At 40.7% G+C, this 21,910-nt stretch overlaps 1 protein-coding gene across 4 annotated transcripts in view; it reads right to left on the bottom strand.

Annotated features, from left to right (window-relative positions):
* Positions 1-21,910, bottom strand: part of ndst3 (N-deacetylase/N-sulfotransferase (heparan glucosaminyl) 3) — a 159,699-nt gene that overhangs the window by 76,088 nt on the left and 61,701 nt on the right. The window contains exons 1-2 of one of the 4 annotated variants that reach the window (XM_072706935.1): positions 3,925-4,031; positions 2,045-2,142 (exon numbers count right to left, since the gene is read on the bottom strand). The exons of 1 other annotated variant lie outside the window; for it this stretch is intronic. The gene's annotated coding sequence lies outside the window, so the exon portion shown is untranslated. Of the gene's footprint in view, positions 1-2,044; positions 2,143-3,924; positions 4,032-14,130; positions 14,230-21,910 lie in introns of those variants that run through there. 2 more of the 4 variants (XM_072706937.1, XM_072706936.1) reach the window with 2 other exon arrangements.

The following is a 21,910-nucleotide window of genomic DNA, read 5'->3' as shown; positions in this document are numbered from 1 at the left end:
TTTAGTTTTAAGGGCCTAACAATACCTCTCTAAAAATATCTTTTCAGGAGAGGATTGCCTCAGTGAATCAAAACAATCGGAGCACCCAACTTAAAGCCGGCTAGGCCGGGTTGGGGAGGGCCGGCTAAATATAGCTATGCAGGGGATTTGCATTCACCTAGATTCAAACGCAACCCTTGAAAAATGTGGGCCATCACGCTGGACAGTACAGCATTTGGGAAGGACTTCACAACTGCATCAGCTGCTTACACTAACAACCACCTGACCAAGAGCCTGCAATTTTTCTCTCACTACTACACGTAAACAACATGTAGATATTACATGACAGAGCAGACAAATCGTGGCTGATGTAATACTTAATAGTTTTAAATTATGCATTTATATTGCATTATAGATTAAAAACTAGGATAACAACAAACAAGCAACAGTTTAAAAATATTACAATGCACGATTCATCTTTTAAACCTCCCAAGGCAAAATTACATGTCTAAACTGACAAATATTTGCATTCTATATGCTAAAAAAAAAAATCTTCAGAGCCCTAATAGAAAAATTTATCTTATCTTAAAAGCATGAACAGTCAACGCACAAGTTATGAAACTTAAGCTGCATTAATGAACTTCCATGTTAAGAAATTGCTTTGTGATGCAAGAGAACCCATTAATTGCTTAAAAGTTTTGCATTGCATAAGCACTTTTGCTGTCATCAAAATAGCTTGAAAAAGACTGTCATCCTAGCATGAGTAACATAGCAAAGCCACCAGCACATCAGCTTAATTGGTTAAAAAAAAAGTTTATAGAACCGAAGATAATATACACACATAATGTTCCTACTCAGTTATTAGCAATGAAACAGGATGCATCCACAGAATTTATTCTAAAGGAAGCATATCAGCATTTTAAAAAATAAACAATCATTGTGTATAGCAGGAGAGTCAAGTTTTAATGATGATCTTAGACAGTGTCCAGGAACCTACTTAAGATGTGATCTATTTTGGGTATAAATTTGCCTTGTGTATGATCAAACAAGGGCCTGCACAAACCGTGTGATTTAGATATTTGAAGAGCGGTTTCCTTTGAAGGAATCCTGGATTTGACGATGCCCTACAGGGACAAGGGGCTATTTGTTTCTTATCTCCTCGACAACTTAAACCTATTTCCCGTTCAAAGGGTTTAACACCAGCATACTTCACATTTATGCCCTCTGAGTCAATGGAATTAGGGTGAGGGAAATTTCCATTATCAAATCTATTATAAGTTTAATGGGATCTAGCAACCTCTCAGTCACAAAGGGGTGCTTGTTTTTTGCCCCGATTTATTCCAAATGCTACCTATGACACCCCCCCATGGCATAATATTGGTTTGGGCCAGGCATCTGTCTGCAGAGTCACATGACAGATCTGTCCCCCTACATGTCCCAAAAGGTATTAACCTGCAACCAGATGTGATTGGGAGAGGTACCCAGGGATGAATGTCTTATTTACCACATTTAATGCGACACTGGTGCAGTCGAAGAGGTGTAACGTGACACTGCGTAATGGAAATAAAAATAGTCTACAGCCCTTTTCATGTTTGATTCCAAACATTTGTCAGCGTATCGAGTCGGATTCATGAGGTGACTCTGCATGGTTTCTGGTCAGAACCTGACTAGTTGTGGTCTTTGGTTTTTTTCTATTAATGATACCTGAAAAAAAAGCCAAGAGTCATATGGCAAGAAGACATCTGAAGATATTTACATGATCCAGAAATAGCTTTGCAAATAGGAAGAGGATGCCAATTAAAACACATTACTATGAAACACATGCAAAATTCAGTTACTGCTAGTATGTTTAGAATTTGTTGACAGCAAGACAACAACAGCAACATAATAATAAAAATAATAATAATAATAATCCTGGATAGGTTGGAAGATGGACGGATGGATTGTTATATCTGGGCACTAGGCTACATAATTATATGCAAATTTTACTTCACATGATTGTGTTAAAAGAATACATCCCGACTACCCTGAAGTGTTTTCTGTTTGTGGCATGAGGTATACTTACAAGGTGAACCGGTAAGTGTGAGTCACACTCATTGCCATAGATCAGTACAATCTGTTATGTACCTCAGAGGGCAAGAATGGACAGGGCGGACTAGTAGCCTGGCACAGAGAAGGAGAGAAAAAAGACAAATGATAAAGACTGACGTAAAAAAAGGAAGACGGCAGCACGAAGAGCTAAGGTGCTCTCATAAACACGAGAGACAATGTTTCTGTGGTACATTATTTTACTTCTAAATTAATACAAGCGTTTAGGCATGACATGTTTTTTTTTTTGACAAACTTTTTAAATTCTCAAAATCATGGGGAAATAATTTGCATGCGGGCGATTTTTTCTCCGCTTCATCGAAAAAAAAAAAGCAAAAACACTGCTTTGTTGTCTAATTCGTTAATGGGTGAATGGATTTCCGAATATGCGCAATTATTCACTGGCACTGAAACGATGACTTTGAAAAGGCCATCGCGGTAGCCTTCAGAGAGACAACAACCTCTTCACAAGAAAACAAACTGACAGTTAACCTCTAAATCTCACATAAGCTCCATGGCAAGGCCTGCTGTAGTACGTTACACAATCTACTTGTGTTGCCTTGATTTTCCCTTGGCCTAGAGGAAACAAGCGGGCCAAAAGCAGAATTTTTACCTTTTTCCTTTAACGTATGTGACCAACATACCAAGCAGCTCCTGTCCTATCAGGCTACTCAGTTATACTCGGAGCTGAATACAAAATGTACAGCTTCAGGCAACATAAACCTCTGGGTGACCTTATACTTTTGAGAGCCGCACGGAGCGGTTGCTCACTGTAACGCAGAAATTTGTACATTTTAAATCACATTAAATGCTGTGATGAACTGGCCTCCCATCCAAGGTGTCACCCTGTCACGTACCGTCTGCTTCTTGGCAAGGAACCAAGTTCCTAAGACTCTGTACTAGATAAATGGATATAAATGGATAGACGGATCAATTTTTTAATATTAATTTTACGATCTTAGAATTAGAATAGAGGGCTAGTTAATACAGAAACAAAGCAAAATTAAGCAACTAGATGTAACAGCGGTAGATAAAGACGAACTGATCAAAATGCCGGGAATGATCACATCACGCATGAAACCGCACGGAATCTGATGTTAAAGTCTTTGCTTCTGAACAACCGTGGGATCGATATCCCAGAGCGTGCGGAATATGTAAACGCTCCATATTTACATAATAATTGATAAACCAGCCAAGAATTTCCCTGCATACAGTTGCATCCCACAAGGTCCAATGATTCAATACTCCAGAAATATAACACACAAACACACGTGAGTTTGCATTACAGTCAATAGAAAGATTGCCAACTGCAAAAATACTTGCATAGATAGATAGATAGATAGATAGATAGATAGATAGATAGATGAATAAACAAACAAACAAACAAAGATAAATAAAAAGTTCTTAAACGAAGAATAGGTTATGTGGTTTATAAGGGAGAAACATTTGAGACTAAAAATAACATTTAGTTATATCTAAATTTATATCTTCACAGTCTATAAATATTTTCCCGTTCCCTCTACAGGCTACAGACTGAAGAGCTACTTGATATCTGACCAAACACTTAGCAATGCAACGCTATCCAAAGAGTGTAAAGTTGACATAAAGCGTGCGCCAGTCGTCCTGTTCATTGGCGTCTGAAGTGTTAGGCTTACTTCAGTGTGATCGCCCAGCGTTACTAAGCGAGGTCAGTCTCCAGAGTCAGCGCGTATTTATAGATCCGCATTCATCTACCTTGTGTGGGAGTGCGTGCTTTTTTCCCTTTTTTTTTAAGGATAGTGAACTGCAAATCGCCGCAACGTCTCCGTGCATGTTGCACGATTGCAGGTGGAGCGAATAAAAGGCCGGGCACCTTACCTCCCCAAAGCTGGATGAGATACGGCAAGACTACGCGAACTCAAAGCCTGTATTTAGTTTTCCCTTTTGCGTCCCGATCGAGCGTGGAGGCTGCGAGGCGGGGGAGGCTTCAACCGCAAGAAGAGCGAGAGTGGCAGCTTTCAGACACTCACATATACACACAGAGACACACAGACACATGCATATACACACAAAGACACGCAAACTCATATATAACCATAGACGCACACACCTGCTTCACAGTAACACGCCTACAACCTCATGTCAACTTTCTTATTAAGAGTTATAATCCCCATTTTGAATATAAATACATATTTCTCCTTTACTTTGCATTGGTCAATAGCAGGTTGTCATATAATTATCGCTGCCAGTTCTTAAGATAAATTATATCTTAGAAGTTGTTTCATAATGAAATTGGTATCCGCAGTGTATTAATACTCTTCAAACACTCAAAAACTCTCACTGAAAGACATACTTATTCGAGGCAAAATCTAAGAGAAGTTCAAAACAGGCAATACTAGCATTACATCTTGCCTTAATATAAATTTAAAAATTCGACTAAACCAATAAAACGAACAATTTACAGCTTAATTTGGCCACAATAGACATAACTCCGTTCATTTACCGTATAAGGCTGGGGTACCACCCTAAAGGTATTAAATCTAAAAGAATCATTCTTTTTAAAGACCTTGTTTATACTTGTAAGAACATATTCATTAGCACTGCAAAATTATAGTTCATATAAACTTCTGCGCCAAAATATTAGGCGAGTGCGTCAAAAAGTGTACATATATATAGTACATAAAAACGTGTAAGAACCCTAACTGCCCTAAAAAGTCACATTTTACACATACCACAGGTGCACATACACATTTCAAAGTAAAAAGAGGGAATTTCATTCAGTTTCAGTTCAAAAATAATTTTAGATAAAGGTATATTATAGGTGCCTTCCGTTACCTTGGAAACTGTGCTAAAGATATAAATACAGAACTACAAAAACATTGTTTCTTTTCCTATAGTGGGATGGAAATGGGCCAATCTGCCTGCGAAAACATAAAAAGGTTTGTGTAAGGAACACTTATTCCGAATAAATGTGATGGAAATAAATAGGTTTTTTTTTTCTAAAAAAAAAAAAAAAAAAAAAAAAAAAACAATTATCCTCCAGATTAATGCAATCAAAATACGCAGTCATGTAATTGTTATTTTACAGCCAGAAGCAAAGTAGTTTGCAGAAATGCGAAATAACTGAAATTACTGTTGTGATTGTAGACACAGCCTCCGGAGGTTTCAAATGTTATGCATCTTTTATAATAGGGCATCTCCAAATTAATTCTGCTTTTGAAACAGTGAGAGAGAGAGAGAGAGAGAGAGAGAGAGAGAGAGAGAGAGAGAGAGAGAGAACCCTGTATTATACTTTAACGCAGGTCTAGTAATGATGACAAACTTCAGTATTAACAGGACTGCTGTGCAAACGGAGAGCAAAAAACAAACTTTCATGAAGTACAAAGGAAGAAAATAGACCATGTATGACCATGTATGTACATTATGCTGTGATTTACATTTAGGTAAAACTGTGCAGGGTAATCTATAAGAAGGGAAATCAATTTGATTATTCACAGATGTTTAAAATCAGAAAATGCTGAGCTTCTCACTTGTGGGAGTTCTGCTTACACGATAATGCTCTGACGCCAGAAGGAAAAATGATTGGTACAGAGAGATAACCAATCCGATAGTAGAGGAGGTGGGCCTAGGCAACTAGAGGAGGCGGGACCAAGACATCTGATTGGTTGGTCCCACCTCTTCTAGTTGCTTGGACCCTCCTCCTCTATAAAAATAAAATTAGTTTGCAGCCTCCTAACAGGGCACTTGAGTTTCTTATACATTGTAATACAAGTAAAAGTTGACTAAAAAGCAATTGTTAAAGTTACGTTTATCTCAATCACTGCACTAGAATTAATGCAGTTCAAGACAATAGAAGTTTGTACTTCGGTTGCTGTTCAATGAGAGAGCAGTTACTGCATGCCAATCAGTGGAACGTTATACAATCTGTCACAATAAAAGACAAACAAGATTAATGTACCCCCAATGGTACAAAAATGTTTCCCAGAGTCCATTTCTGTACATTTTCTGTACATTATAGTACATTTACCTACAACTAGGGCAAACCCTTGAGAGTACAGCCCCAGTGACAAGTAATTGTACCCTCAAAGGTACAAACTGGCACTTTTTTCTGACAGTGCAGACTATTCTGAGGGAATTTCCTCCTAGCATCACTAGCCAGAGCTGAGCAACAGCAACCGAGCCAGCAAATCATCTGATGAAGGACCGGCACACTTGACGAACTGATGCGCTTTAGCCGCATTTGACCTTGTTCCTATGCCTTTGCATACCTTTCCCAAAAAGATGTAGATGTGTGTCTCTGCAGGACGGAGTAGTGGGTGTATTGAAAAGTAGGCGTGTCAAGAGGTGATGCGGGCAATAAGGCAGGAATGGCTGAAAATGCTGACAATAAATGTTATTTCAGAAAGAGATCAGGCATTCACCTGACATATAGATCAGGCAATGACTAGGATTAACAGATATCTGTAATGAAATGCCTGTTTCATATTTGTTCATATAGCATAAGACATGTGCTATGCTTGTTTACATTTACCATCATACTTCCAGAAAGCGCAAAAGAAATGAATGTGCGTGGTTCCACCCACATCACCACACGCTATTCCTGTCGACACACCCACAAACCTTTTGAGATGCACCCTTTCGTCATGCCCACAAACATTTCGACACGCCCACAAACCTGTCAACACACCCATAGACCTTTTGACACACCAACAAACCTTTTGACACGCCCACAAACCTTTTGACATGTTCATAAACCTTTCAACACTTCCACAAAACTTTCGACACGCCCACAAACCTTTTGACATGTTCATAAACCTTTCAACACTTCCACAAAACTTTCGACGCTCCCACAAAATTTCTGACACTCCCACAAACCTTTTGACAAGCCCACTAACCTTTCAACACACCCACAAAACTTTTGGCATACCCACAAACCTTTTGACAGGACTACAAACCTTTTTACAAACCAATGAAACTTTGGACACGCCCACAAACCTTTCAACACACCCACAAACCTTCTGACACACCCACAAACCTTCTGACACACCCATACACCTTCTGACACACCCACAACCTTTCAACACACCCACTAACCTTTCAACACACCCACAAAACTTTTGACACGCCCACAAACCTTTTGACAGGACTACAAACCTTTTTACACACCAACGAAACTTTTGACACGCCCACAAACCTTCTGACACACCCACAAACAATCTGACACACCCACAAACCTTCTGACACACCCACAAACCATCTGACACACCCACAAACCTTCTGAGACACCCACAACCTTTCAACACACCCACAACCTTTCAACACACCCACATACCTTCTGACACACCCACAAACCTTTCAGTTTGGCCAGTAATCCAGCCTGCAGAGACATATACTTGAAAAGATCTACTATCAGTTCTTGGACAATAGGCTGGCAGCCATGTCCAGAGCAAAATACAAGTATAAACATCACAAAACACACTTATGAGTTGCACAGCAAGATGTGCAGAATATGAAAAAGGCAAATATGTCCAGCTATTAAATATCTCATTCAAAACTGCTGGATCACTGTGTTGTGAATTCATTCACAATACTTGTGGTCTTACTCTGAATGAATGCAGTAATTCTTTAGTACCCTGCAGTAGCAAACAGTGTTGCCTAAATTTCTGTAATATGTCAAAGGTCTTGGCAAAAACTGGTTCAGTAACTTGCTCAAAATAGATGAACTGAAATTTTACCAAGAAAACATTAAGAAGAAAGCATTCTGACCTGAGAACTGTACTATAACATAAATAGATATAGTGTAAGATTTAAATATTTTTTTAAAGGATGCAGAAGACAAGGCATTAAATGAAAATAAAATCAGAATAAAAATGTTTCACATATTTATACACAGTCCACACATAGTTCTTTCCTTATAATGACTTCTATTCTTGTATTTTTATTACGTTTTCCGGCCAAAGGCAGCAATAAGAAATGTAAGAAAATTTCCTGCTGTTTAAATAAATCTATATTTAACCCCCACGTGGAAATGACGTCTTTTAGAGTGCTGATTAAAGACAGATTCTGATGTGACCTCTTTGTGAGGACTGCTGCGAGAAGACCACCAGAGAGGCTCAACCATTCTGCCCTCCAGCCGCGTCTCAGTGCTTCTGGGTAAAAATGTCATGAGACGCCATGCTCTGACGGCCACTGGGCACCGACTCCCATCGCTCCATGTGACACGGGTTGGGTATCTCAGCTGGCCTTTTCCAGAGACTTATTGGCACTTTTTTTTTGCTGGCCAAGGTTGCAAATAATGTGATTCCCATTTAACGTCTTCATACTGTGTTGCTTCAAGCATTACTGTGACATGAATCATTTGTTTGTTGAAATCCAGGAGGCAGAGCGATTAGTCCTGTTGCCCTGCATCTCGGGGACTAGGGTTCAAGTCTTTGCCCTCTCTACTTGTGTGAAATTTGCACTCTACTTTTGTGGAATTTTACTTACATGAAAATGTTCTGAGGGCAGAAAGAAAAATGATTGGTCATGATTGTCCTGTAGGAATGCTCTTTACTTAAACTCTTATTGGACAATCATGACTTCTAGCTTAAGTTAACCTAGCTAACTGAGAAATCTTGCTTGGTGGCTGGATAAGTATCAATGGACTAAATACTGACAGAATCTGTATACTTTTATTTAATACTTTGCAAAACAGGCAGCATACATATTTGCTACTCGCTACTTAGCATAATATAGCTAGCAGTTATTGTGTGCTACAGGTATCCATCCACCTAATAGTTAAAATTCATATTTATTTTTGCGGACGTGGATGCGACACTGAATTCCTCAGCATCGTACGTATTTTGGGTGGATGTAGAGACCTTCAGCAGGACGTCAGTGTGAGAGAGTCACAGGGAAAACAAGCAGCCAAGTGGTAAATCGCTGAGCTCCTCATACTGTGTCTTTCAGAGTATTAAGTTTGACTTTAATATCTCACCAATACAATATGGTTTTCTGTGCTGCTGTGGAGTCAAAACTAAGACCTCTAGTGCAGATATCGTATATAAAACACTGGGCATTTGTGGAAAATCTTTTAATAATGAAATTGTGTGTGTTTTATTAGTCTTTTCTACAGATAACCTTTGTTTTCCCATGGTCTACAAAAAAAGTCCTAGAAAATACAAGCTTCCACATTTTACACATTTGTTAGTGCACATAAACTTCCAGTGTTACTGCATTACAGTTTGAAGGCAGGACAAATTCTACCTGGATATCGCAACATACGAAATGGACTGTTTTTTTTCTTTTACTGGACTGAGATGGAAGATTATTAAAGAAAAAATACTTCTTACATGAATTGCCACGTTTCCTATCTTATAACATCTTATAACGCTTAACACGTTGTTTTTTAAAAGCAAGGTATGATTATCATTGGTAAAAGGTCATTCCAAAACTTACCCAATAAATTTGGCTAAGAGCAACATATTAACAACCTAATTATGTATGTTCCACAAAATATGACAGCAGTACAAGATCTTTTTTATAACAAACCAAGTGAAATAATTTTTCTATGCTGTCAATATACAGTTATTTTAATTATTTTTTACAAAAAATTAAAGGGAAAATATAATACTTCTTAAATATTAAATGTTTACGTTGACAGTTTTTGACTTAATTATCTTTATGCAGCCGACACAAACACTCCTTGGCTACAGAATGGTAATCACTTAAGCCGAAAATTAACTGACAAGAACGCGATGGCTTTAATTTAAAGATTAAAAAATCTCAGATTGCCATGTCTCGTTGGGAGAGGCGACTCAGCAAAAGCGTCACAGGAATGATGTAGCTCCAAGTGAACTGACCTTGTTTGCTCACGAAGCTTGAGTTACAACGTGAAATTAAATACGATCAACAACTTCTGCCCCCCCCGCTAATAAATTCCAATGTAATTACCAATGGCGATCAATACGTATCACATCATCACTCTTCCACTGACTTGATTGTTATGTGTTCATCACCTTCCTATCCCAAGAAATATAGATTACTTGTTGATGAATTGTATGCTTATTTCACCAAAAAGAAAACAAGATGCAGGAAAGACCGTCACAACTATTAGTAGGTAAACAAGTGGCAGCGGTGGCATGTCTTTTAAAGATGGTGATGAGCAGCCAAGAGTTTAAATGTTTGGTAATGCTTTACCAGCCTTCATAATGCCTTTATAATGCATTCATAGAACTTCATTGCACCTTCATAAAGCATTCATAGTCATAAGCAGCATGTAAGTATACATTAGCATCCTAACATCCCTTAACAGCTTTAATATACATCAATAGCAAACATTATATGATTATATCACTATAATGTTTGTTATTATAATACAATTTGTGTTATTAATGTATATTAAAGCTGTAAAGGTGTGCTACGATGTTTGGGTATACTTACATGCTGCTTATGAACGTTCTATGAATGGGTTATGAAGGTGCATTTAATGTTCTACGAATGCATCATAAAGGCATTATGAAGGTGCAGTAAATGTAAAGTGTTACCAAAGGTTTTAAATATATTTGAAATAATTGGCTGAAATGGGTACAGCACTTTATCTCAACCCAGTTCTCAGGGACCCCTCCAGATAGATTGCTCCCTCCAAGCTCGTAGCACATGAGAACCAAACAATCAAGAACAAACCAAGCGATCAAGAATGCTGAATATCATGTACTGGTGCGTTAGGAGCTGGGAGAGGACAAAAATGTGGATGGTCTGGGGGTCCCCAAGGACTGGGTTTAGAAACACTGCTTTAACTGGTTTACCACTGGAAAAAAAAAACTAAATCCATTTGGAGAAATATCTTTCCTGCTGAGCATTATGATGGCTTGACCTCACTCAGCTGTGCCCTCCCCCTCCCCCCGCCATTATCTAGGGTTGGTGCATTCCGTAAGTCCGGCAGGTATCAGCCAGGTCGTAACACTTTCACATCTCCGCCATCCACCGCGCATCATGTTAATGGCAAAATGTGCCGGAGAACCAGGCTGCTTAAAATGCTGGCCTGCATGCAGCAGAAGAGCAGAAAAATCAGTCATAAATATGGCTCGTTAACTCGCGCTTTAAAATCTACACCAGGGCCAACAAGTTACCACAATGATGCTAAATGATGGTTGTTTAAATTACACTTACTCTATTAACTAACAGAGCTTAATAAGGGAAGTAAAAAAATCTGATTCTTTATGGCACATATATACACTCACCTAAAGGATTATTAGGAACACCATACTAATATGGTGTTTGACCCCCTTTCGCCTTCAGAACTGCCTTAATTCTACGTGGCATTGATTCAACAAGGTGCTGAAAGCATTCTTTAGAAATGTTGGCCCATATTGATAGGATAGCATCTTGCAGTTGATGGAGATTTGTGGGATGCACATCCAGGGCACGAAGCTCCCGTTCCACCACATCCCAAAGATGCTTTTTTGGGTTGAGATCTGGTGACTGTGGGGGCCATTGTAGTACAGTGAACTCATTGTCATGTTCAAGAAACCAATTTGAAATGATTCGAGCTTTGTGACATGGTGCATTATCCTGCTGGAAGTAGCCATCAGAGGATGGGTACATGGTGGTCATAAATGGATGGACATGGTCAGAAACAATGCTCAGGTAGGCCGTGGCATTTAAATGATGCCCAATTGGCACTAAGGGGCCTAAAGTGTGCCAAGAAAACATCCCCCACACCATTACACCACCACCAGCAGCCTGCACAGTGGTAACAAGGCATGATGGATCCATGTTCTCATTCTGTTTACGCCAAATTCTGACTCTACCATTTGAATGTCTCAACAGAAATCAAGACTCATCAGACCAGGCAACATTTTTCCAGTCTTCAACTGTCCAATTTTGGTGAGCTCGTGCAAATTGTAGCCTCTTTTTCCTATTTGTAGTGGAGATGAGTGGTACCCGGTGGGGTCTTCTGCTGTTGTAGCCCATCCGCCTCAAGGTTGTGCGTGTTGTGGCTTCACAAATGCTTTGCTGCATACCTCGGTTGTAACGAGTGGTTATTTCAGCCAAAGTTGCTCTTCTATCAGCTTGAATCAGTCGGACCATTCTCCTCTGACCTCTAGCATCAACAAGGCATTTTCGTCCACAGGACTGCCGCATACTGGATGTTTTTCCCTTTGCACACCATTCTTTGTAAACCCTAGAAATGGTTGTGCGTGAAAATCCCAGTAACTGAGCAGATTGTGAAATACTCAGACCGGCCCGTCTGGCACCAACAACCATGCCACGCTCAAAATTGCTTAAATCACCTTTCTTTCCCATTCTGACATTCAGTTTGGAGTTCAGGAGGTTGTCTTGACCAGGACCACACCCCTAAATGCATTGAAGCAACTGCCATGTGATTGGTTGATTAGATAATTGCATTAATGAGAAATTGAACAGGTGTTCCTAATAATCCTTTAGGTGAGTGTATATATATATATATTTTTTTTTTCGCAGTGCGGTCTTCTTTACGGAAAATAATCGCGATGTGAAAGAATGCAATTCAAACGGCATCATTAAAACACCAAGGAACTGATTACACATATAGCATCAAACAAGCACTATTAGTTGGCTGCGTGATTTTTTACGCTTGTCCAGTTATTGTTGCTCTTATTTTTAATTTTTATGACCCAGTAATGCTGTTATCATTTATGTCATTCAGTCATTTTGTAGGCACGCAATTTCCACTTTGTGCGATTATTTAAAAGCAGTTGTGTAATCTGTAAGCATTGCTAGACTCTGCTCAGTATTCACATGGAGTCTGCTTTCCTTTATAATATTGCATCGTTTGCAGAGGTCAGTGTTGGGTGTCCTCTGAAAAGGTGGCTTTGAAAGTGAATAAGTTCAGTCCCAATCTGGTGTGTGGCTCTGTGGGTTAGGACCCGATGCTCATGCTCAGGAGGTTGTCGGTTTAAAGCCCATGTTTAGAGAAGTGATGTGACCACGAGACTGTCGAGCAAAGCCCTTGACCCCAGTTGCTCCGGCTGACCCAACATTCTTTACTGTACGTCTGACGAATAAGTAAAAGCAATCACAGGATCAGAGCTTCAGGGTAAAGATCAAGCTAGCAGCAGAGTTACATCGGAAAAAATGACAACCCAAACAAAAATGCAATGAAATGACAATAGGAACTGTAATGCTCATTGAATGATGCAGCCTCAGTCCCATCCTTAGCTCCCTGTGTGGAGTTAATATGTTCCCACCATATTTCCAGAGATTTCCTTATGGAGTCTAAAACATTTAGTTGTGTCAGCTGATGCCTCTGAATGGCCTAGTGTGTGTGTGTGTGTGTGTGTGTGTGTTACGTTTATATTACATCGTGGAGACCAAAGGACCAAATGTCCCCCACAATGTAATAAAAAGCTGTTTTGTTCCCCACAAAGATCTGAGAATGCAATCAAAAAAGTAAAAAAAAGTCTGATATTTTGTTTGGTTACTTATGGTTAAGGTTAGGGCTGGGTGGCGGTTAAGGTCCTCATGTTGGGATTAGCGTTATCCCCCTAGAAATGAATGTCCCCACAAAGATATAATTACAAACCCGTGTGCGTATGTGTGCGCGTGCCCTGTGATGGACAGGCACCTCTAGCAGGGCGTCCCCTGCTTCCTGCCCTATGTTTCTTTCATAGCCTACAGGCTTATTGCAACCCTGCACCAGATAAGCAATTACGAAAGACGGATGGTCGTATATTGAACATAAACTGCCTCGAGAAACATTTCCATTAATATTTTGATCCATCTGAAGGCGAAGGCCTTTCTCTCCCCCCCACCCCCACCTCACACACCCCAGCCGAAACACGTACAGCGCAGTTTTTAAGCGCTCAGATGTGTACGGGAAATAGCTTCATCGGCGGCGGAGTGGGGAGTTATCTCTGTCAAAGACAGGCTCAGCTCGAGCGAGCTCAGCGCCTGGGATCTGGGCGGGAGGAAGTCCGCAGAGCGGTTTAGCCGCGGGAGGGAGCGTGGCGCTGCGCATGCTGCTCTTTTTTAATTATTATCTAAGCAGCTCGTTGGGGCTTATTCTGCGTAGTCGGCTGAGTTAATGCCCGTCGGCGTAGCTGACCCCCCCCCGTCACTCACCCACGGAGAACGGGCGTGCTGTAACGGTGGGACAAAACCAACACGCAGACCGGGCCGGCCAATCACAGCTGTGCCCCCGCAGAAAAATTTCGGGCACCTGCTCCTTGCCTGTGACAGAGACATGCCCAAATGCCCCCCACCCCCCCTGCCTTCTCTGCACTGTGACTCGGAGTGTAATAAATAGCCACCAGCTGACAGGAGCATGTAGCGGGCTCCGCGTATCCTTCACTTTATGTCCTCGCCACTTCCTGCCACCTATAGCAAGGGGCGTGGGATTAAAACAAAACATATCAGAAAATACCTGCTCAAACCAGGAAGACTGTCAAAGTTATTGCCACCACTCCAGAATAGCCCTTCCAATCGTCCTCTGTATATATAAAACTCTATATCTACAAGAATTTCCCCCTGGGGTCAATAAAGTTTACCTTAATCTTAATTTCAATCTTAAAATATAAAACTCTCCAAATAAAGTTCCTGTTTTATAAATCTCTCTCTCTATAAATGAACTCCTTGTATTTAAACTTAACAGCCTTTAAACAACAATTAAAATTTTACCATGACAATCATTTGTAAATCACTTAGTGCAGAATCGGTAAAGGTGCTCTTTTGCGCTCCTGTCTGCCTACGGAGATGGATATGGCCGGATGAATGTGCGCTGTAAGCCCGCCTGTCATGATCCTTAGTTATCGCACATGGGATGCTGCGCGTTTGACGGACGGACGTGTCGGAAAGCCCTCAAAGAAAACGGGGGAACCTCACGCTCAATTACTTCTGATGTGCAGTCTTCCGTTAAGATGCATTTATTTATTTATATATGTATACATTTTTTTGGGGGGGGGGGGGAGGTGAAAATATTCGTCAAACGTCACTGTCAAAATATATAAAACAACTGCAGAAAAGTTGACAGGACATCTTTGCATGCTGTGCGTACTGACAAAAAAAGGTGACTTGTTTGCCTCATCTTCGTTTTACGTGGGTTTGCGTTGCTTTCGTATACGCTTTAACGTGGCTGTCACAAAATTAGCAGCCAAAGAGGTAATCTGAATGCTCCAAGGAATGGAGATAACTTCTGGATTGCAATTACCAGCTGCGAAAGAAGGCTGTGTAAACAACTCCGAGTAATTCCCATTAAAAAGTAATTAAAAATGTATATTTTATCAGTGCATAATTATCACTGCATTTTTTTCAGGTAGACAACATCATACACATTGAGATGTAAATCTAAATACTGTTTTGGGTTAATGTTAATACCCAGAACGAAGTACATATAAAATCTGTCAGGGGAAAAAAAGTATTTGTGCAATCAAAAGCTGTTATGTCTGCGATACCAATAAAAATATTTATAAAGCTTCACCATGCGTTATATTTTCCCTATTTTTATAGAGGGCAAATATGTCTATGTCCTTATCAATGGGCCACAGAGACGGAATGGTCCGCGGCACTTTGCAATCGCACGTACATCAAACATGCTGACTTGGTTCGTCTTGCAGTCGGATACGCTATCAAACGACATTAGTCACACTTCGCTGGGTCTTATTAAACAGGTCAAATTTAGAACTGAGTCAAGCCTTGAAATTATATGTGAGGTAATAAGTATGAAAGACAGTGATGAATGAAGTAATGAGCGGCATGATATTGTGTTATTTTAAGCATCGCGGGGGCTAAAGTTCTGCTCGCACCGTTTTAACATTGATTAATTTGAAAAGTTGCACCGCTGAGATGTTATCGATTGCGAAAACACGCTGCATTATCCCAGTCTTAGATGGTGGAAATCTTATTAACTTAAAACCTGTTGTTGAGCTTCTTTCGCAAACAAATGCAAACATAATTTCTTGTGATTAAAGGGCACATATCGGGCCCGTACGCGATGCTTCGTAGCACCCCGAAATGGACCCACTTAGGCCTACTTGAAATTCACCCGGAACTCTTAAATCTAATAAAAACCGGCTCGTCTCCTACCATTAGGCGGCGCACATAAACGTCCGTTTGTCTTGCTTCGTTCCAGCATCAGACCAGCACCATATGCGCTAAAACAGGAAAGGAAAAACATCAAGACCAATGAAGCTTTCCCTGTTTAATTTGCTTACTTAGATTACATTCGCTTCCTTCAAATTCCCCAACAATCGGGTGACACAACAAGTTCATTCACGGCAGGCAGGCCCTCTTGCTGGCCTTAGCTGCACCCCCCCGGAACCCTGCTGAGGTTTTGTGCCCGATGGGGGCGAACAGTTTCCCAGGGCCCTTACGGACCAATACGCTATTCATTAATAACCACACTGAACTCAAACCACATATTTACTACATGTACAGAGACTGCAGAGAGAGAGATAAGCTATACCTATACTTAAGGCTTTTTTTACGAAGCCCGAAGAAGTTTCTTAGCGATATATATGTATGCTTAAAATAACCGATTATCTGGAAGAAGGCAGAAGGGCTCTGATGCTATTTTCCTTAATTCCTTCGGGTTTTACTCATGGTTTTACTTAAATGACAAACTGGGGGATAAGTGGGTTGATGATTTTTAGCGTTTCTTTATTTGTGTTTATTTGTTAGCTCGCCATCTGTTCCTTTCTAGGGAAACATGCCTTGCTTACAGTTTACTGTCATTACCTATTAAATTTTTTTTTTCCTTTCCTTCTTTTTAATGCTGGAAATTCACCCGTGTGATAGCAGCGCTGGCAGTTTGCTGTACCATCACATCCTCTGGCGCCGTGCCAGCATCACCTTTTCACGTCCGTGCAGTTTGCATGCCCTGAGCATGTTCGTACAGCTAGCATAGCGTAGCTTCTGCACGCATCCCGGTAGACCCTTGCTTCAGGCACATAGGTGACTGGAAATATGGGTGATGTAACAATGGCCCCACCCTAGGACCTGATTGGATGAGAGGACCTGTGCTCCTTTCATCCTGATTGGGCGAGAGATTGCCGGAAATTAAAGAGTGTTTATGATTTGCCAGAAGTGCAGTTACACTTCAAAAAGGTTTGGGTATCAGAGTGCTGGTAGGCTGCCACAGTATGTGTCTTCTATATTGGCAGATATTTGCTAGCAGTGACATTGAAAATGACAGTATTACCCATTAAGGTGCTTGATGTCCCAAAACACCAGTGTTATATCTCAGCCCCAGAGAGCCCTAATTATAGATATCTTTAGAAATCACTATTGACCAGAGGATTCACCCAATAATTAGTGCTTAATAAGTCAGGATTTCTTTTAAGGACAGTTAAGATAACTGATTTCTGAGCAATCCACTTCAGACATTAAGGCCTCGTCAAACAGAGTTTAAAAATCTTCTCAGATCAGATGTCTTCAGGAACAGGATTTGACAGCCCTGTTAAGGTACCAGACAGTACGCAGATGTCAGAGACGCCTGGATTTGAACTCCATTGAGATTCATGTGGCATTAAGATAGTGAGTAAAGTCATGAATTGTTCAAGGAAGGCAGCTGAAAGATGTGATTGTAAAAACAGGTCATTCAGGGTGATTTTTAGCAAGATGGATTGGGCTAGACCCCCAACATGCTAAATAGTATGTGAAATGTCAAGATTAAGTACAGTGGATGATGACCTTGTGTCCCCCAAGATCACTCCATCTTCTTACAAATTATTATCTACAAAATTATCTATGAAACTTCAGGGGACACACCTTTCTACATTTCTGAAACTGAACAAGTGTGAGAAAACTATGCTCTGTGTACTGATACTGGGGTTACTGTTTGATCAGCTCTCACCCGAAAACTCTCACGCTTTTCCTGTTGTTGTGCAATTAGCTCTTACATCTTAAGCTGTTCTGAGCTTTAAAAGTCCTTATGTTCCAACTCAAAACCTGAGAGTAAAAGTAACACTTCAGCCTTATTTTTAGACCATTTAAAAGATCCCTGTAATTTGCTGGAATAATATTTTCATTGTGTAAATTACATCAATGGGGCCCTGCATCGAGGTTTGTGTCCAAAGTCATTTGATAAAGCAACAAAAGTCTTTAAATGAAAATATGTTTGTACTGAAAATGGTAATTAAATGTTTTGGCTACATTTTCAGTCACCTTCTGCTGGAGCTGATCTTGTTAAAATATAAAAAATAGGCACATTGATATCAATGGTAATTCATTTAGTGGTATAATAAAAGGCTTTATAAAATACTAAGTAGAATGTATCTTGTTTCCAATAGCAGCACATATTTCTATATTTAGAAAGCATATATTGATTTATTTTATACATGTTTTTTTTTCCTTTTTACAGTTTTTTTGCATATTGTTTTCATCCTTGGCATTAAAAAATTACCATTTAATTCAGCATGGAACCGTACCGATGCTGGTCCACTGTGAAGGACACTACATTAATAACATCAAATTTAATCCCTTGATTGCCTTTTCTTCATAAACGCTTTGCGAATTAAACCTATCGGAGTGTAGGCTACCATTCGTGTAATTTTTGAGAAGCACAGTAGATGTCTGAAAATATCTGAGCCAAAGGTCTGCAAGTTGGATGAGATTTTAGTTGCATGACAGATGACACATCACGAACGATTCCCTGTGTTACCGTTTGCCCCAACCCCTCTGATCTTCTTTCTAAAATTCCCCCCGACTTCCAAGTATAAAGTTGGCAACAGCAACTACTTTTTGATTTATTACACATGTTGAGAAATTAATTCCAGTAGGTGTTTAATTGGCCTCGAAACAACTCAAATGTAAATCCTAATTAAAGATGCACAGACCAGGATGAGTCACTCATTAGAGGGAAGTCTCTGCTCCTGCCAACATCCCCCCCTCCCCCCCCCCCCCCATGACTCCCACCAAGACTAACCTCCACATGCTACTGGCTGGGTGTAACGCGGCAAATCCAGAATGGTCAAATCTATCCCTATCCCAAAGTCACGAGTTGCAAAAACAGACTACGAGTCATCTCTGTGGAGAGTCCGACCAACCGACTCGAAAGCACGAAGCCACATAGAGCTGCGGAAAAAATTAAGAGACCACAGCATAGTTTTTTGTTTCACTCATTTCTCAATATATGGGTGTGTGTCTGTGTAAAATATACATTCTTTTGTAAACTGCAGTCTGCTTCTTCCCTGTTTCTCATTAATGAAGGGCTTCTTCCTTGCTTTGTGGGACTTCAGTCCTGCTTCTAGAAGCCTGATACAAACTATCCTAACAGTGCATTTCACACCTGCACTTAATGTTTCCCATTCCTTTTGAAGGTCATTTGATGTTATCCTCCAATTCATGAGGCACTGCTGGATAAGCTGATGGTCATCTCTGGCATTAGAAAGTCGCTTCTGCCCTCTGCCAGGCTGGTTTTTGGTCATCGCCAGTGTCTCCTGCTTCACCTTGTTCTTGTGTCATGCTGTCCTAGAAACTTTGAACCTAGAAGCAACCTGCTGCCCAGTGTAACCTTCTGCCAGTAGGACCACGATTAAACCAGGATTTAAAAATGCAGATTTGTTTAAAAAAATAGTGGCCACTTATTTTTTTTCACTGCTGTATATCTTCCTCTGTTTTAATGTAAAATGAATAAAGCTACTTTAACGAAACATGCCATTTAGCTACTTGGTAGCTAAAGTGAACCTTACGAACGGCATGCTGAGAGAGCGCACTTCCCCCTCCCATGAAACCGTAACCCGCATCCTAAATCTTCAAGCTACTGCAGATTCACGAGCTAAGACACAGACGTCGGAGCGACTTCCCGTTGTCGTGGCCGCCCCTAACCAATCGAGTCGCATTTTATATGAGGCCGAATGCCAATTAGCTGCAGTGAGACAAACAGCGTGAAACGTTTCGCGGGACGACGCACTGTCGCCGCAAATCACAGCGGGCCCTTTAGCCGTAACCTATTTACCACCGGAAGATGGATGCGGCCATGAGGAAACACTCTGACATCTGCGGCTGCCTATTAGTTTGGCAGCCGCAGTGCTTATTTGCAGCAGATGTTTCCCCATTTGATTGCCACTTAAGACAGATGTCTATTAAAATGCAGCTGTAAACGTCTAAGTAAATGCATGACTCTGCAAGCCGGGCCGCGATGATACCGCCGTCCCGAGAAATACCCCTCAGACTGTTGACATTTTACAGGGCACAAAACAAAAATAAAAATAAAGTAATACGAGGGCTTTCGGGCCGCAGCGGAGTAATATGCGTGATTATAAATGCGCTTTGGTGAACTTGAACGGCAGGCTGATAGGACTGTGTTTCCAATTAGCATTCACGGTGTGTTTAGCTGATACATAATATAGTCTAGATAGTCTTAACAGGAGAAGAGCAAAGATGTGATCCTGTGAGATGGACTGAATATTAGCCCATGTTTTATATTACAAACAGAAAAAAGACAGCAGTAAAATCATTTATATTTAAAGGTGTATTTTATAATATATTCAGACGATTAGAAGATTGCATTAACATGCTCATTCAGTCTCACAATTTTGATTCATCATCTCCTCTCGGTAACCCAGTCCTTGGGACCGCCAGACAGTCCACATTTTCGCTCCCTCCCAGCTCCAAACGCACCTGTGCCATGTAGTCGGTGTTCTTGATTGGCTGGGAGCCGGGAGGGTTTAGAAATGTGGACTGTCTGGCGGTCCCCAAGGACTGGGTTGCGAAACACTGATCTAGAGAGACAGAGAGCAACCATATACTGTAGAATGTGACATCATGCTCCATTGTGTGACTGGAGAACTTTGGATGCTGATTGGTCAAACTTTATCAATACTGTACATACATAGGGCTGATGGTCATTAACTGTATGAAAGTTAATTTGGTTCAATCAGAAAATAGTGTATTCGGTTTAATTGGATAAAAAAATTAGACAAAAAAAAATCCTATTTCTATGCAGTAACACTAAACCCCTTCGTATCTACATATTTAAACGTGCCATAATTACAATAAATTTCCCAAGATAGATCTTTCTGTGGCAGGACCCATGGAAAACTGACAGGGAAAAAAGTCAGTATTACAGACCATCTATATAAAGTTCTACGCAAATCATTCACACGCTGGCAAATTTACGGCCAGCAACTCACCAGAATTATGCAGTGTCTGCAAATACAACCTTGCTTCAGAACACAATCACATCTCACTTTTACTATGAGTTACGAAGGTCCCCTGCCAAGCCCATCAATGGCAGGTACTCTTAAATTATATTGTTCATCAAAATTATAATTCAAGCCAAGAAACACTCCATGACGTTTGTGACGCGAGGTCAGATAGTTGCAGAACTTCTTTGAGCAGCATGAACGTAAGACATTCATTAAATTAGTTTAAATTACCATGTACACTGATCAGCCATAACATTATAACCGCTGACAGGTGACGTGAATAACATTGATTATCTCATTACAATGGCACCTGCCAAGGGTGTCATTATATATAAAGCAAGGGAACAGTCAGATCTTTAAGCTGATGTGGTGGAAGCAGGAAAAATGGGCAAGCGGAATGATTTGAGCGACTCTGATTGTGATGGCTAGACAACTGGGTGAGAGCATCTCAACAATGACTGGTCATGTAGGGTGTTCCCAGTATGCAGTGGTCAGTACCTACCAAGGAAGGCCAACCAGTGAACCGGGGATGGGGTCATGGGTGCCCAAGGCTCATTGATGGGCGTAGGGAACGAAGGGGACGCCTGTCAGGTCTGACCCCACAGGAGAGCTACTGTGGCACAAATTGCTGAAAAAGTTAATGCTGGCTATCGTCACAGCTTACTGCGTATGGAGCTGCGTAGCCCCAGACCAGTCAGGGTGCCCCTGCTGACCCCAGTCCAGTGTCGAAAGCGGCTACAATGGGTATGTGAACATCA

The sequence above is a fragment of the Paramormyrops kingsleyae genome, chromosome 25 (genome assembly GCF_048594095.1).
Source record: "Paramormyrops kingsleyae isolate MSU_618 chromosome 25, PKINGS_0.4, whole genome shotgun sequence".
Classification (NCBI taxonomy): domain Eukaryota; kingdom Metazoa; phylum Chordata; class Actinopteri; order Osteoglossiformes; family Mormyridae; genus Paramormyrops; species Paramormyrops kingsleyae.
Note: the sequence above shows the minus strand (reverse complement) of the source record. Positions and strands in the feature narration are given on the sequence as shown.